At 47.1% G+C, this 7069-nt stretch overlaps 1 protein-coding gene across 1 annotated transcript in view; it reads left to right on the forward strand.

The window, feature by feature from the left end:
* The window catches only part of LOC128644011 (tapasin-related protein), a 173972-nt gene that overhangs the window by 26003 nt on the left and 140900 nt on the right, over positions 1 to 7069 (forward strand). The gene's annotated exons all lie outside the window — the stretch shown is intronic.

Raw genomic sequence — 7069 nt, forward strand, 5'->3', positions numbered from 1 at the left:
CCCAACTTTACCTAACTCACTGTCCCTCTCTCCCTATCTTTATCTGCCTCCCCCATCCCTCTTTCCACATCTTTACCCAGCTCCCCCGTCCCTCTCTCCCCATCTTTACTTGTCTCCCCCATCCCTCTTTCCACATGTTTACCCACCTCCCCATCACTCTCTCCCCATCTTTACCTGCCTCCCCCATCCGTCTCTCCCCATCTTTACCTGTCTCCCCCATCCCTCTCTCCCCATCTTTACCTGTCTCCCCCATCCCTCTCTCCCTATCTTTACCTGTCTCCCCCATCCCTCTCTCCCCATCTTTACCTGTCTCCCCCATCCCTCTCTCCCCATCTTTACCTGTCTCCCCCATCCCTCTCTCCCTATCTTTACTTGTCTCCCCCATCCCTCTTTCCACATCTTTACCCAGCTCCCCCGTCCCTCTCTCCCCATCTTTACTTGTCTCCCCCATCCCTCTTTCCACATCTTTACCCAGCTCCCCCGTCCCTCTCTCCCCATCTTTACTTGTCTCCCCCATCCCTCTTTCCACATGTTTACCCACCTCCCCATCCCTCTCTCCCCATCTTTACCTGTCTCCCCCATCCCTCTCTCCCTATCTTTACCTGTCTCCCCCATCCCTCTCTCCCCATCTTTACCTGTCTCCCCCATCCCTCTCTCCCCATCTTTACCTGTCTCCCCCATCCCTCTCTCCCTATCTTTACCTGTCTCCCCCATCCCTCTCTTTCCCCATCTATACCTGCCTCCCCCATCACTCTCTCCCTATCTTTACCTTTCTCCCCCATCCCCCTCTCCCCCCATCTTTACCTGTCTCCCCATCCCTCTCTCCCCATCTTTACCTGCCTCCCCCGTCAGTCTCTCCCTATCTTTACCAGACTCCCTTGTCCCTCTCTCCCCATCTTTACCTGTCTCCCCTGTCCCTCTGTCCTCATCTTTACCTGTCTCCCCTGTTCCTCTGTCCTCATCTTTACCTGTCTCCCCTGTCCCTCTGTCCCCATCTTTACCTGTCTCCCCTGTCCCTCTGTCCACATCTTTACCTGTCTCCCCTGTCCCTCTGTCCTCATCTTTACCTGTCTCCCCTGTCCCTCTGTCCTCATCTTTACCTGTCTCCCCTGTCCCTCTGTCCTCATCTTTACCTGTCTCCCCTGTCCCTCTGTCCTCATCTTTATCTGTCTCCCCTGTTCCTCTGTCCCTCTTTACCAGTCTCTTCTTTCCATTTGTCCCAATCTTTACCAGTCTCCCCTGTCCCTCTGTCCCCATCTTTACCTGTCTCCCCCTGTCCCTCTCTCCCCATCTTTACTTGTCTCCCCTGTCCCTCTGTCCCCATCTTTACCTGTCTCCCCCTGTCCCTCTCTCCCCATCTTTACTTGTCTCCCCTGATCTTTATCTGTCTCCCCTGTCCCTCTCACCTGATCTTTATCTGTCTCCCTTGTCCTTCTCTCCATATCTTTATCTGTCTCCCTTGTCCTTCTCTCCTCATCTTTACCAGTCTCCCCTGTTCCTCTGTCCCCATCTTTACCTGTCTCCCCTGTTCCTCTGTCCCCATCTTTACCTGTCTCCCCTGTCCCTCTGTCCCCATCTTTACCTGTCTCCCCTGTCCCTCTGTCCCCATCTTTACCTGTCTCCCCTGTTCCTCTGTCCTCATCTTTACCAGTCTCCCCTGTTCCTATGTCCCCATCTTTACCTGTCTCCCCTGTTCCTCTGTCCCCATCTTTACCTGTCTCCCCTGTCCCTCTGTCCCCATCTTTACCTGTCTCCCCTGTCCCTCTGTCCACATCTTTACCTGTCTCCCCTGTTCCTCTGTCCCCATCTTTACCTGTCTCCCCTGTTCCTCTGTCCCCATCTTTACCTGTCTCCCCTGCCCTCTCTCCCCATCTTTATCTGTCTCCCCTGTCCCTCTCTCCCCATCTTTATCTGTCTCCCCTGTCCCTCTCTCCCCATCTTTACCTGTCTCCCCTGTCCCTCTCTCCCCATCTTTACCTGTCTCCCCTGTCCCTATCTCCCCATCTTTATCTGTCTCCCCTGTCCCTATCTCCCCATCTTTATCTGTCTCCCCTGTCCCTATCTCCCCATCTTTATCTGTCTCCCCTGTCCCTCTCTCCCCATCTTTACCTGTCTCCCCTGTCCCTCTCTCCCCATCTTTTTTTTTTTTTTTATATTTCAAAAGCTTTATTGGTTGAATGTGCTCATGAATACATAAAAACATTAGATCATACAGCCATTTCAAGAACAACTAGTATCGCTAATTCTGTAGAAATGCTAACTGCGTCATACAAAATATATCGTACATTCAACGGTCTTGAGAGGATAAAAAGGCAGATAAAGAACATTCAAAACATAACATAAAAAATAGAAAGAGTTAAGTCATTTTTCTAAGGATATTAAACAATCAAAGCTCAACATATCGCTATAGTATACTAATAGTAGGCTTTCTTGTTGAGTCAACTGTGTCTGCAATTATTAGTGATTTGAATAGCATACGCCTGCTCCCTACCTCATAGAACAGGAGTAAATAAAAGACTCAGTTAACCCAGTGATCTATAGATTATGTGAGCAGGTTATAAAGAAGATAGAAGTATGAAAGAAGAGAAAAGGAAGAGAAGGGTGTTGGGAAGAGGACCAAAAAAAAAAAAAGGGGGGGGGGGGAGGAAAGGGGCGAGGAGGACACACCATGTGGGGTCTGGGCCCAGGATGTATGGGATCCTGTGGAACTCCATTCTCTAAATCAATTTGCCTTCCCAAATTAGTGTCATGTATTCGTGTGTAGTGAGTTTTCCTATTTTGAGGTAATGGTATCTCTCAAGGCTAAGCAAATCTTTAACTCCCTCCCTCCATTCCTCTACGTTTGGTGCCTGTAATGATTTCCAGTGCTTCGGGATCAGACCTTTAGCACAGTTCAACATCAGTATAAATAATCTCATTTTGGCTTCTTCTTTTATTTTGGGTAGATTGTGAAACAACAGATAGTGTGGCTCAGGGGGTATGATAACTGATAGGATTCTGCTACATTCAAGGAACATGTTCTCCCAGAAGGGGCGTATCTGTGGACATGTCCACCATACGTGCATAAGAGTGCCCTCCTCTCCGCAGCCCCTCCAGCACTCCCCTCCAAGATGCGGATAAATCTTTTGAAGTCTCTGAGGAGTAAGATACCATCTGCTCAAAAACTTATAGTGCATTTCTTGTAGGCGGGCAGAAACCGATGCCTTTCTTGCTTTGTCAAAGATCGTTAACCAAGTCTGTGCCTCAATTCTGGTACCCAGGTCCTTCTGCCATGCTTCAACATAGGAGGGCAGGGTATTTTCGTCTCGCACCAGCAGCAGTTTGTATAGGCACGATATCAAGTGATCAGGTACATCCCTAGTAGTGCAAAGCATCTCAAAGGGTGTTTTACTTCTGGACAGCAGTGATTTGTCCTGCAGGCTATAAAAATAGTGATGGAACTGAGCAGTCCGGAACCAGGACGAGAACGTCCAGTTGTCCCATTCAGCCAGCTCTTGTTGTGTTTTGATCTTTCCATCAAGTATGGTATTTGAGATAGCTGCCTCGGCTAGAGAATAAGCGAAGCTCTGATTATAGGGTTTATGAGTAAGGCCATTATCTGGGTTCTCCCAGACCGGCGTCACCGGGGCGTCAATTGTCAAAAACTTCTTGTCTGTTTTCAATAGCACATCCCACAGTCGGAAGACATCCTCCATTAGTGGATACTGCTGTATCTGTCTAGGACGCTGCGGTGCTGAGACCCATGCAAGGGAGCCAACATTGCCTCATCTCATGATATCTCCATCCAGTCTTATCCAGACTTTATTGGGGGAGTTATGGCACCACTCTACCAGGCGCTGAAGGCCTATTGCTTTGCGGTAGACAAGGAGCTGAGGGACACCCAGACCTCCTCTATCTCTAGGAAGATACTTCATGTTCTTGTTTACTCTTGGTTTAATACCACCCCAGATGTATGCCTCTATTTCTGATTGCATCTGGTGTACAAGGTGCGAGGCAGCAGAAAGAGGTACAGTCTGCATAATATATAGGATCCTGGGCAGGACGTTCATCTTGACGACGCGTATACGCCCCACCCAGGAGATATTTTTATTTTTCCAAGTTGCAAGATCTTGCGTTATATCTTCCCTGATCTTTTTATAGTTTATTTCTACAATCTCTTTTATGGACGGGGCCAGAACTATCCCGAGATATTTAAGCCTGCCAGGTGAAATACGGAGTGAGCATTGAGCATGTAGTGCCTCTATCGTCTCCTTAGGTTCCATAATATTAAGGATCTACGATTTTGTTGGATTAAGTAGGAAGTCTGAGACTTTGCCATATGCCTCAAACTCCATAAGTGATGACTGCAGGGAGGATTTAGTGTTGGTTAGCGTTAGTAGAACATCATCTGCATATAATGCAATTTTGTTTTCTAGGTCTCCAACTTTTATACCCTCGATATCTGTATTACCTCTAATCCTGCACGCCAGGACCTCGATGACCAAGGCAAACAGGAGGGGGGACAAGGGACACCCCTGCCTAGTGCCATTAGTAATCTTAAAGGGCGCGGAGAACATACCATTAACCCGAACTCGTGCTGTGGGAGCCGAGTATAAGGAAAGCACACTGTTAAGAAACTTAGGGCCAAAGCCCAACTTCCCCAGGGTATGCCACATGAATCTCCAGTTAACCCGGTCGAAAGCATTCTCCGCATTCATTGACACTAGTGACAACGGCTACGGAGGTAGCCTGGGCATGTGAGATCAGTTGGATGATTCTCAGGGTGTTATCGCGGGCCTCCCTCGCTGGAATAAACCCAGTCTGGTCTGGTGATACTAACCTAGGCAAGTAGCGCTTAAGACGGTTCGCCACGACCTTAGCTAAAATCTTAACATCTGAGTTAAGAAGAGATATTGGTCTGTAGCTTCCTGGCAAGTCTGCTGGTTTGCCTGGTTTCAGAATAACTGTGATAAATGCCTCCAGCATCGACTTGGGTAGAGTAGGCTCATCCGTCAATAGACTGAATATGTGAAGTAAATGTGGGACCAATACATCGGAAAAGATTTTATAGTATTGAATACCGAATCCATCCGGACCGGGGCTCTTGCCGGTGGGAAGGTCCTTAATTGCTAAAATAATCTCTTCCCTCCCAAAGGGGGCGTCAAGTAACTCTTTTTCTTCTTGGGTTAGGCTCGGCATATCAACCTCTGAAAGGTAGTCTAGAATGGCCCTATCCGAGTCAGGGTCATCCGCGTTTATGTCCTGATCTGGACATTCTGGGTGGATATTATATAGAGTTTCATAAAACTCCCTGAATCCATTTGTGATTGATTGATCGTCCTTACATCTGTCTCCCCCCCTGTCCACCATCTCATAGACGTAAGACTTCAGTCGTTGGCGCGTAAGTGCTCGTGCCAAGAGCCTCCCCGCCTTATTGCTCTGCTCAAAGAAGCGCTGTCTAAGTTTTAGGGCTTTTTCCTGTTGTTCTCACTGTAAATATTGTAGTAGGTCCGTTCTGGCAGCCACTACCCCCTTTTTAAGGGCATCATTCAAAGGTGAATCTTTGTGCGCCTGTTTGGCCCGGGACACCGCCAACAAGAGCCCCTCATATTGTTCTTTTTTCACCCTATTCAGAGCAGCCTTACGTTTGATCAGAAGGCCCCTGACCACACACTTGTGGACCTCCCACACAGTAGTAGGACTCAAATGGTCCACAGAGTTTAAACGAAAATACTCATTTATGATGTTCTGCAGTTCTTGTTTAAAAATGGGGTCAGCAAGGAGGGAATCCTCCAATCTCCAAACAAATGGAGTCAACGGGGTGTCTGGCCAATCTATAGAGCATCTGACCGGAGCATGGTCTGACCAAGAGATCGAGCCAATGCTGCTGCTGGTTGTCAACGAAAGCCCTACCGAGTCAGTAAAGAAATAGTCAATTCTGGTATATTTCCCATGTGGATGGGAGTAAAAAGTATAGTTTCTTGACATAGGATGCAGTGTACGCCAAACATCATGTACAACCATTTCTCTAAGTGTTTTAGTGAGATGTTTGAGTGTTTTAAGTGGAATGCTGGAGAGGCCGTCAGAGGTATCCAGTTCAGGACAGATGGATGCATTGAAGTCTCCCCCCAAAAAAAGAATGCCTATTTGCATTTCTAGGATCTTATTCGCTACCCTTCTGAGGAATAAGTCTTGCGCTGTGTTGGGAAAATATAAATTAGCAAAAGTTATGGGTCTATTATACAGTGTACCTGTCAAAATTAGGTATCTGCCCTCCGGGTCTCTATAGGTCTGAGCTACCCGAAAGGGGACCTTGGAGTGAAATAAGATGCCCACACCATTTTTCTTCCGAGGGCCTGATGCAAAGTGTGCCTCTGGGTATTGTCGGCTGTGCCATCTAGGTTCACTATGTCTGGAGTAGTGTGTCTCCTGTAGGAAAATAACATCCCCACCCATCCTATGGAGATCCCTAGTAACAATCGATCGCTTTCCTGGGTTGTTTAAACCCTTGACATTTACAGTTATTAGGTAGATCAAATGACTATCTCTATTTCCACGTATTTGTGCCATCATGAGTGTGCTAGTGTTATTATGGAGGGGGAGGGTAAGAAGAAAAAAAAAAGGGGGAGGGGAGATTGGGAGGAAGAGAGGTGTAAGTTAAGCAAAGAGGGAAAGGAAGTGAAAAGAGGCAAGGGTTAGAGGAAAATAAGGATTATAGTTATGAAGGGGTTAAGATTAAATGATAAGATGTAGATGGGGCTAGCCAGTCGCTAGCTACGTAATGATAGGTTTTGGTAAAGTTCCCCAAATTCGGGGTAGCAACAGTAAAATCAACAACAAATTCAAAATATATATTTGAATAGTACAACAGAGGGTAGTAACCCTATAGCTCTCATTTGTAAACGCTTGTTTTTGCAAGAAAAAATTCTTTGTAAGAAAAAGGCAGTTGGTGTACCTATATTAACAATAAACCATTTTAACATTTTACGTTATTAAACTTATTGAGACTCATAGATCCCACAACTTAAATCAAAGCAGTATCCTCCCCCGGTGTAGACCACAGACTCGTAGGCAGGCCCCAGGGGTTTCC

Source organism: Bombina bombina, unplaced genomic scaffold, assembly GCF_027579735.1.
Source record: "Bombina bombina isolate aBomBom1 unplaced genomic scaffold, aBomBom1.pri scaffold_791, whole genome shotgun sequence".
Taxonomy (NCBI): domain Eukaryota; kingdom Metazoa; phylum Chordata; class Amphibia; order Anura; family Bombinatoridae; genus Bombina; species Bombina bombina.